Source organism: Neltuma alba, unplaced genomic scaffold (assembly GCF_004799145.2).
Source record: "Neltuma alba isolate B1F8T4 unplaced genomic scaffold, ASM479914v2 tig00000390_pilon, whole genome shotgun sequence".
Lineage (NCBI taxonomy): Eukaryota > Viridiplantae > Streptophyta > Magnoliopsida > Fabales > Fabaceae > Neltuma > Neltuma alba.
The window spans coordinates 47,968-58,926 of NW_021632031.1; the positions used below are offsets into that span (position 1 = coordinate 47,968).

The window sequence follows — 10,959 nt, forward strand, 5'->3', positions numbered from 1 at the left end:
GCTAAAACTGCATATCCAGTTATTATCTTTATCCTTTGTAACTCATCTGTAACCACTATGTCCTCCATTTAAAACCCCCTTTGTCTCTCTTTAACTTTAACGGTTACCTGTAAAAGTACAACATAATATTAATTGTTATTTTTTTGCTAACAAATAAATTATTACTTTGTTTGTCTTTTGTTATAAAAGACAACTATCAAAATTACAGGATTTGAAATGTTAGTTAGATTTAGTTAAAACTTAAAAATATTAAATGTGTAAGATATATATATTTTTAATTATACTTTTGTTTGGCATAAAATTTCAGATAAAGCGTATTTATTTCTTATATTTATGATCACTATTATAATAGATATTGTTTCTTATAAAAAGAAATAGAGAAGAAATGCTACTTTTTAACTATACACTTATCTTCATTAATATTAAAAGTTTCAGATAATATTGACTAATTATTTAAAATTTTTGGCAAATAAATCGAAAGAAATAAAAAAGATTTATTCAAAAACTTCTTAATCAAATGGACGCACATGGCGGTCGGAGAAGCAAGCCAGAAGCAAGATTGCAGCGTTCTTCGTTCCCACCAAACGGGCCAACCGGCTTCATTGGCTTCCCAAGTTTCATCGTCTTCTTTCATTCTCTGCAGTTTTCTCTGTAACTGAACATGGACGCCACAAAGGAAGAATTTCTCAAGGAATTTGGCCAGGATTACGGGTACCCCAATGGTCCCAAGAGCATTGATGAACTTCGAGCAACTGAATTCAAGAGATTACAAGGTCAATAAGTTTATCTCAGTGGACAATTTCAATTTAAAAAAGATAGGAAAGTGGGAAAGAAATTCATTTTTCTTTGACCTTTTTGACCTTGGGTATAGTGTTGGGTTTAGTCTGGTTCTGCTCAAGGTATGCAGTTTGTTAAGTGGCAGTTATTATTAGTTGAACGGGGTTGATGGTAGAAGAAGGTGTTTACTGAGGTTTCCCAGTCGAAAAATAGAAGAACAAAAGAAAAAAGTAACTGAAACATATTCTGTGAAACATTTCTAACAATGGCGATAGACTAAAATTCAACGAGCCTCCTTCCTTTTGATTGCAAGACTATATTCAGTTTGAAGGAAGCTATTCTTCATGTCCGATATGTATGTAGAATTGTTATTGTGAACAGTTTGTATTAAGATGACTTTAATTGCCAATGAATATGTGCTTAAACTGTGTAAGCGGCAAAAAGTGTGATGTCTGTATCAGGTAAAGGGTTTTCTGTAATGCTCACGATTTAACTGTTTTTTGGTTGTGTAAATTATTCCGTTGCAATTTTAACTTTTAGATCTTGTATACTTGGATCATGCTGGAGCAACTTTATACTCGGATGAGCAGATGGAATTGGTTTTCAAAGACCTTACCGGCAACGTATATGGAAACCCTCGTATCCTGATATGACAGTGATAACATTAAGATAGGTGCATCTTTATACTGGCTTATTTTGGGCCATGTAAATAACTTCAAGTATTTCGTTTGAGCTTGTCCTTGACATAATTCTATTTGCAGCATGTATGATTTTCCTTTTCCTTTCACACACGTGTAAATATGTATATATATTCAGTTACGGTGCTTATGTTGAAGAAATATCTAGTTTTGTCCGATCTTCAACACAGGAATCAAGGACTTAGGTCCTGCGTGCCTTTTGCTTGCCAGTTGCGACCAGTCTGTACTTTGTTGGATGTTTCAGCACCAGCAGTTTGATTTGTTTTCAAAAAAGATCTGCTTGCCCCGGATTGCTAAATGACAGATTTTTAAGAGAATTAGTGCTATTTCATGTGATGTTACTTTGAATAGTTTCATTTGGAAAGGCCTTTGTTTGCCTTTCAATGTTACCAGTCATGCCACTTGTAATTCAAATGCCTGTTCAGCATTTTTAGCTTGAAACGAAAGTCCAAAAATTTGAATTTAAAAGCATGTGTTCTTCGGGATGTTGCAGGCACTCTTCTGTCTGTAGCAACTATTATACTTTGAATGGTTTCGTTCAGAAAGGCCTGTTTGCCTTTCAATATTACCAGTTACTTATAATTCAAATGCCTGTTCAGTATTTTTAGCTTGAAGTTAAAACCCAAAAATTTGAATTTAAAAGCATAACTGTGTTCTCCGGATGCTGCAAGCACTAGTCTGTCTGTAGCGACTATTTTAGCAATTAAGGTAAATCTGGCTTGTGGAAGAACTAAAGTAGGAACTCCTGCCAATTTTCTGATGATCACTTGTATTGGGGGTCTTGCTTATGATAAGCAAATTGCATCTATCCGGTGCTTGTTGTAACTGACATGGTAGTAGAAACTGAAGAGGAATGAAACAATGTCTAGTACTACATCCTAAATCCTCATTTCATGTGATGATATCTCATTTATGCTTTCATCAAGGAATATTGCTTTTGGGACTCAGAGGGTTTTTCTTGATATATATTCAGATTAAATTGGAGGTTTTTTTTTTTTTTTGGGCATTAGTATAATATTTGGTGTTTTAGATACTTTCTTTTGAGTAATCCTCCTCATTATTTTACTCTTCTTTTTGTATTCAATTGAGTAAATCTTCTACGTGAAAAGAAATCCTGTTCATATAAATTGTATTCTTACATGTGGGAGTAACTTATTGTACTGGCAGTTTGCGTCTTCTTTATTAAGTAAAATTCCTTAAACTCCACACTAGATAGCCAAAGTGACTCCAGTTCTGCTACATTGGAGATTGTGAAAGAAGCTCGTCAGCAGGTACATTGAGTTGTCTTAACACATGAGCTACCTGTTGTAAAAGTCAATAAGCTTAGTTTAAAAACAGCTTTTGTGCTAAGAGGTCTTTAGGATCAGTGAATATTATGTCTTAAATTCAGTCCTGCCTATCTAGTAGATGGTGAATGAAATACCAACTTAAATTGCCTGATCGATGATTGAATTTTCTTCATTTTTCATGAGCAAAATGCTACTGTGGATGGCCTTCTTAAATTGCCTTTGTTAACAAACCTTGAAGGGTGGGCCATGTTACCACTAGTTGCTAACCAGGCTACTACTATTAATGTTTTTCATTCTTTTTATTATTTGTAGAGAGAATCAACATATCTAAAAAATTTATATTCGGCTTGAATTATTGTACTGTGTGCCGTACAGGTCCTTGACTACTGCAAAGCATCTCCAAAAGACTATAAATGTATATTTACCTCTGGGGCTACAGCAGCATTGAAGCTGATTGGCGAGGCTTTTCCATGGAGTTGTAAGAGCCATTTCATGTATACAATGGAGAATCACAATAGTGTTCTTGGAATAAGAGAGTATCCTTTCTGATGAGTAAATTATTCAAGACTACAAATGTGGTGACATTATGAATATCAAACTATAACACATTGGCACTTCATATGGTATTGATGCCATTTTAACTGTAATTATATCTATTTTCAATTAACCATTTTGTAATACCAGTTAATCAGTTGTTAAATGAGCAATTAGGTCAAATATAGTTAATCCTGTTGGTACTTACTCCTTTATGAGTTGTGGATCCAAGAACAGATCTTGTGAGATACGGTCAAATATTTATTTAGCATTAATTCTTTGTTGTTCTCATTTCTTTCCTGCTTTGAAGAGGAGATTGTTGGCTTGTTGTACCTTAAATTGAATTGTCTTTAACACAAGGACACACCCTTGGTACTTGAGCGTGTAATGTTGACTCACACTATGTTGTAATGAAAAGAAATAGAATCATGAAAAAAAAAAAAAAAGTATGTTTAAATGTGTAACATTTTAGATTGCATAATGTATAAGACTTGGTATCTAGTGATTAAATGTCATCTGAGATTTTTTGTTTTCCTTTAATGCGGTTGTAGGTTAAGTTGACTTTATCAACATCTAAAGAACCATATTTATGTTGCAATTTTTTTGTTTTTATTTTGATGATGATTATCAACATCCCATGCACTTAACTAGTGTTAGATATGCTCTGAATCAAGGAGCTGCAGCCACTGCAGTAGATATGAAGAGGACATGCATCCATGTGTATCTGGAGATACAATTTCCATAAGGATATCACCACAACCAAGTACAAAGGAGAAAAGCAGCGGGATTGCAAGATCAAAAGCCTACTGGTAACTTTTGAAGTCATATGTTATTCTTGGGGTTTGGACTTTCTTTATGATATCTGGTTATTCATTTCCCCCCACAATGCAGGTGATGTGTATAATTTGTTTGCCTTCCCCTCAGAGTGCAATTTCTCAGGGTTGAGATATAGCCTTGACTTGGTTAAGATTATCAAGGAAGATTCAAGAAGGATTCGGGAGGTTCTTCAGCTTGCAAGTAATATGCTACATTGTTTGTCTTATTCACTCCTTTTGTCTATGTATTGCTTTACATCTGTCATTTAAATAACACGTAAAATGACATGGTGCTGTTTATATTTTTAGTTACAGTGTCCATCATATAGAACGTATTAGGACAATAAAACTGATTGTCAAATTCATGTTGTTATGCAAGTTCCCTTTTGCTTCTGGTGTCCTAACTGAGTTTTTTCTTGATGTTTAAATGAAATGTATGATAAAAAGAGACCAAGGAAACTTTTCCTATGTCAATCCATGGTTTATTCTCTCGTTTAGAAGCTTAAATTGTTTTTAGATTCTTATTTCCAGAACACTTACCTGTTATATATGTATTGATCAGCTTTTAGGATTTTGATATTACTTTTATCTGGATTACCGGGATATTTGACCAAAGAGTCCTTTACACTTATCTTTGTTTTTGCATTTTGTTTTATTTATTGTTTATTGTATTTGCTTTTGCTTTCTTGCAATATTTATTTGGCTTGTAATGCAATGGTGATTCCTACAACGAATAGAATGAATCTTGGGTGGAAGTAAAGCTGATATATTTGATTTATCTTAGGGGAATTGTTGCTGCTTTTGAATATTTTGTTTGCCTATGAAAAGATTCCATATAGACAGACACGTTAATTTTACATTGGATTAGATCACGCTATTTTACTGTTCTCTCTTTTTCTCTATTCCTACTGGTCTTACATCATTGGTGGCTACGTTATTCTGTGTGACATCTTCAGAGCATTGATGGTAGACATTTGTTTGTATATTGTTTTTGTAGAAATGGTGGCCAGTGGATTGTCCTGATTGATGCTGCAAAAGGATGTGCTACTAGACCTCCTGATTTATCCAAGTATCCTGCAGATTTTGTTGTTATCTCCTTTTACAAGGTAGTTTGCGAAAGTTGAACTCATTTTGATTGATCATCAATGACTACGAAAAATTGACGTTTTACCTTGTGGTTTTTTATTAAGATGTTTGGCTATCCCACTGGGTGGAGCTCTCATTGTCAGAATGGTAAGAAACTTAAATTAAAAAAAAAATTGTATATTTTATTTTGGCTTAAATTAAAAAGATGCTAAATTAGTCATGATATTGATGGAAATTTCATACTTGCTATATTAGACTAATTTCACGAATGTTGTTCTTGTAATGATTGTCTTCATTATTCCTTTTTTTAATCACAGATGCGGCCAAGTTACTGAAGAAATCTTACTTCAGTGGAGGTTTGTGGCGTGGTGGCTTGATGTTATCTATCTGTGGTTAATGCTCAAATCAGTCATTTATCCTGTCCCCATTGTAGGTACAGTTGCTGCATCAATGCCGACATTGATTTTATTAAGAGAAGGGAAGCTATTGAGGATCTGTTTGAGGATGGCACTGTTCGTTCTTGGGCATAGCATCTATTCACCATGGCTTCAAGATCCTGAGTTCTCTAACGTTATCAGCAATATCACGGTATGCAGAAGAGCATGCATGCATGCATGCATACATAAATACATACATACATGTGTGGTATAAAGATATAAACAAGCCTATGTTCCTACTTAGGAGCACAGATATGATATTGTCCTCTGGTATCTTATCTCGTCTATTTGAATTTTGTTGGCATTTTTTCTCAGTTTGGTATTGCTTATAATTTGCAAAATCCGCTTTTTTTAAATATTAATAAAAGTAAGAGAAGGAATTATGCTGATGACATTTGTAGCTTTGTGAAGGTGTTTATGCATCGTTTGTTCTGTTTGAAAGACAAGCACAATTAGTATATAACATGCTTGTAATTTTTAATGTTCAAAACACATAAGAAAATATTGAAAATTCAAACAAAATACAATGAAATGCCATTGAATCACTTACTTGTTTTAACTTCTAATACTAACTTTAGAGACAGCATTCTGCAATACCAAAACTACACCTCCGTTCGCACAGAAATTTTTGTTGTGAAACCTGATTGACTGTTAAGATAAGAAATAGCAAAGGTGATCCAAAATACTTTGCTAGCAAATTGGCTGAAGGTATGCCAAAGATCATTTCACTCCAAATTTTAAGTGTTAAGTAAAAGTTACATGAATAAACTTGATTATAATGTCTAACATACATGAAAGCCCTATGGCATGAAGTTTAGACAAAGTGAAGGCTTTTTACACCTTGTGCTGAAACTCTATTTTGATTAAGTAAGAGGTACGAGGGTTAAAACACGGACCTTTTTGGATCCAGAGGCATTCATTTCATGCAAAATACTATTTCAAGTAAAAGCTTAAGGTGCTAGGTGAAGGCCCACGACCCATCTTCATGATTAAAATTCTGTATGTTCTGTTACCCAAAAGAAAATATCCGTAGGTTCTGAGTAATACGAAGCCTTTTTGTCTTTAGGCATACAATGTCTCTGGCCTTGTATACAAGGAAAAAGCTTTTGGCCCTCAGGCATGGGAATGGATCCAGAGCGTGCATGGTCTATGGATCTCATAATCAAGGGTATGTTTACTGTACAATTTGGTTGTTGTCCAATGCTCGGTTTTATATGATAGCTTTTTTTTCTTGTGGTTTGGAAGTCTGTGGACTTATGTGTTTTTATTTTTTTCTTTTGGTGGTTTGAAAGTCTTGCGACTTATGGAGGTGTGAATTTCACAGTTGGAAGTTTCACCAACCTCAAAGGCATCTGTTTAGGTGGTTGCAACCTCCCACTGCATTGCTGTAAACATTGTACAACATTATGAATCTAATTCAATTTCTGGAGTACTTAAAACTTTGGTTTTCAATAATAAATTGCCATACATAGCCGATGGTGAAGCTACACTCCCCGTATTCAACTAATGTTGGAAAACCTGTCCTTGCATTTCTTTTATCAATGTGATTTACTTTATGGTTTCTTCCTTGGAATTGTCCATTGCTTCTTAAATACATCCCATTGGCATGTTCTGTCTCCACCTCTGCCTTGCCATTGTTCTTGCTGCCCTCTGTACCTCCCTCACCGGTGCGCTGATTTGCCAAGGGCAAAATGATCTAAGGTCTGGCTTCCACAGAAGTCAGGAGACTTCCATGGGGTATAGGATGGAACCAAGTTTAATGAATTTGATGGAAGTCTGGGTTCCTTGGAAGTGGGCTTGCGGCACAGTAGACAAGTGCTTTTTTTGACTTTGATCCTGAGTTCCATTTCCACCCTTCCCATTATATGCCAAACGGTCATAAAGTGCAATGTGGAGGATCCATAGCTCTGAGGGTAAAAGCATGATTTCAAAACTAATTCATAACCATGTTTCAGCTGTCATTTCTCCCTGGGCATCTTCATCCTTTTAGTCCAATGTCTGTTATTCCCTTGTAATCATTACTCAATATTATCTATCCCTTTTTTCTTACTTGCTTTAAACAGGGCCATGAGAGTCATTTTCTATACTCCAAATTACCTTTTCATTCACTTTCTATTTTTTTGTACCTAACATGACTCCTTACTTTCCATTGACCTCCAATGTTGACATCTTCCTATGGTTTTTCTTCTCTTCTGTTTCCTCCCTAAGCAAAACCTTTCATTATTTCTTAGGTTGTTGTTACCATTCTGACCATCATTCCAGGTCTTCTACATTCATAGGACTGAATGCATATAAAAAGAGATAAAGAGAAGGATGATAATGGATGTAAGGATACAAGTTGGATCTCTATATTTATGAATTTCACTTTTTTTTTGGGGGGGGGGGGGGGGAGAGGGACCACTAAGAATGTTACTATGTTCAGGGTGCACCTCCCTTCTTTACACCATGATCACTTTTCGTTCTATCTTCGACCAAAAGCATTATATGTATCTATTTTTGTGAATGTAGAGGACCAGGATAGTAAAACAAAAATAAAAAGACAGCTTGTTTCGATGGTTTTCACTGCTCCCTTTCTCACTAAGCTGCTCGTTGGGCTTTGTGTCTTTTGACCTTTGGCAAGATGGCATCTTTATTCTCAAAAGTTGGTCTGGATAAGCATAAATATGGCACTTGATGCTTGTGTTCCTGCCTCTTTGTTATTTGAATTTTATAATGTTTTGTTTTATTAATATTATTATTGCAATGATGGCGATGTTGGTGAGTTGTTTTTTGTTTTCTTGATTATCATTATATTTAGTTTATTCTAAAATAAAGTCTTGTAAGTTGGAACTAAAAAATTATATGTTGACTTGTATTCTTTTGAAATAAGTAAACATTAAAATGTTTTAGTGAGTTGTTTCATTATTATATGGGTGGGTAATTGTATCTAAAATGTTAATTTTATTAATTATAAAAAATATATATACTCTATATATTTATTGTTATATAAATATTTTGTGGCTCCCACGCCTTATATTTTTAAAGTTTTGTGTTTCCTGTACCCGTATTAATTTTTATACCTTCAACGTAGAAGCTGGATAATTCGCCAAGAAATTTATCAAGGGTGTTTTTCTATTTTTGGTTCTGTATCTCACAAATATAAGCAGCTGTTCCCTCATAGTTCCTTTTGACCCATTAATAAGCGTTATCTGTGCACTTGATTGTCATTTTAGCGGGTAGAAACCATAACTTATGTAGCTGATTGGCGTTTTAGATTTAGATCATAATTTCATCTTAACTTGTAAAGCTTTTCAAACAACAGCACACTGATTGATTTTCTTACTATGATAAAAGAAAATAAACAGGCCACATGCAGAATTTCTCCTATCTTGTTACTTATTTATCTTAATTTTCTTGAAATTAGTACTGTTAGAATTTGTGCTGTGGAAAGCTGTACAAGATCTTATATTCCTTTTATTATTGTTGTTGTTGGCGTTCGTTCATTGTTGGTTTTTCTCTATAAGTGGAGCTTGCTTGATCCAGTTATTTTTCCTAATCCAGGAATTGGTGATGACAATGGGTCCAATTGTCTCATTCAACTTGAAGAGACTGATGGTTCTTGGTATGGATACCGAGAAGTGGAAAAGCTGGCATCTCTATCAGGAATTCGCTACGGGTACAACTGAGGATTTTCTTCATGTTGTTAACCTGTCTTTTTGAAAGATCATCTTTTCCATCTATAATGATAAGACTTAACTTTTCTATTCGCCTGTCCATGATCTAGCATCTTGCTACAATGATGATTGTATATCTGTATCTGCTATCTGTTTAGACAGGATGATTATGCAATAAGGTGCCTGTGCAAAATACCTTGGGTTGTCTCACGTGGATCTGCTTTCTAATACTGAGGTTGCTGCTTGTTAATGTTATTTTCCAGCTATTGACATCATTGGTTTGTCTAAGTTTCATTGCTTTATATTCCTTGGAATGATAGTTAGATTTACAAATACAGGCAGGCCATGTTTGCTGGGGACAATCATGATATAATTAATGGAAAGCCTACTGGAGCTGTAAGAGTATCCTTTGGTTACATGTCAACATATGAGATGCCAAGGTTTGAACTCTTCTTGTATCTTATCTTTTATTCAACATACGAAGAGGATCCTTTGATTCAGGATTCTGAGTTAATCGAGTCTTGTTGGGGGTTAGCTAACTTAATAAAACTATGCTCATTGCTCTCATAACAAAGTTAAAATGAGTGAGAGAAATCTCATTTTCATGAACTTGTAGCTTGGCTTGGGTTCTTGGTTCATGTGTCAATATTTGATGATTCTTGAAGGCATTTCCAACAATTTTAGTCACCATTCTTTGTAATCTAATTCTTGTGTTCCTTTTTTTGTCAGAAAATTTATTGATTTTGTAGCAGGTTCCTTTTTTCACCGGAAAGTCACTTTGGCACACAAAAAACAATTGAAAGGTCTGTGCTCTTTAATCAGTAAATTTAAGTTAAATCATAGACATCCTTCCATCTAGAGGGCTTAGTGTTTTAAATTTTTATTTCTCGTATTGCTGCTCATATCCTTGGCCCTAAAAGACAGGAATAAAATTGCATAGATGCAAAAATAAAGTGCAAATATATGAAGCTAATTGGTAGGCTGGCATATGCCAACCAAGATAGATTTTGCAGCCAGTGATTTGAACTTAGGCACAAACGTTTACTTCATGCAGGCTTTGACATTGTTCCTTGTCTTCTGGTTTTTCTCTCAATCTATTACTATATATCCAATAAAATCCTGTGGTGGTTTCAGCTCGGGAAGGTTGGCCTCTTAGCAACAATGGTAATCATTTACTTTTCAAATGTTATCGTCTTATTAGTTTTGAGTCATATCTAGTTATTGTCAACTTTTATAATAAGGTTTTAGAACAAAGAATACAGGTAGGTTGCAATTGCTGCTTTTAGCTCAACCAGAAACACGAGTGGTAAACTTATCTCTCATTGGGAAAGTTTATACTTTTATTGTACAAAACTTTCTTCTGATCTTTTCCCTACCTGTGGTCAATTCATCGTTATGGATTTGAAGCCCATTATATAACTGGTCCTTTGGGAAGGATTTGTTCTTTTTTATCATATCATTGGTCACAACTCTGTTTCTGTTAGATGGGAATTTTCTCATATTTCCCCCTTCTCCATTTCTGTGGTCTTCTTTATTCTATAAAATTTCTCACCTTCTAATTCGAATATTCTAATTATTACAAATAATCAATCAAGATTTCTCCTTTAAAATAAAAAATGTCATTAATGTACATTCTCAACCTGAATTTTATAATTACAGATATGTATTAC

General features: G+C 34.4%; 1 pseudogene; it reads left to right on the forward strand.

Moving 5' to 3' along the window:
- Positions 1-584: 584 nt before the first annotated feature.
- On the forward strand, positions 585-10,453 carry LOC114730987 (molybdenum cofactor sulfurase-like; annotated as a pseudogene).
- The last annotated feature ends 506 nt before the right edge of the window (positions 10,454-10,959 follow it).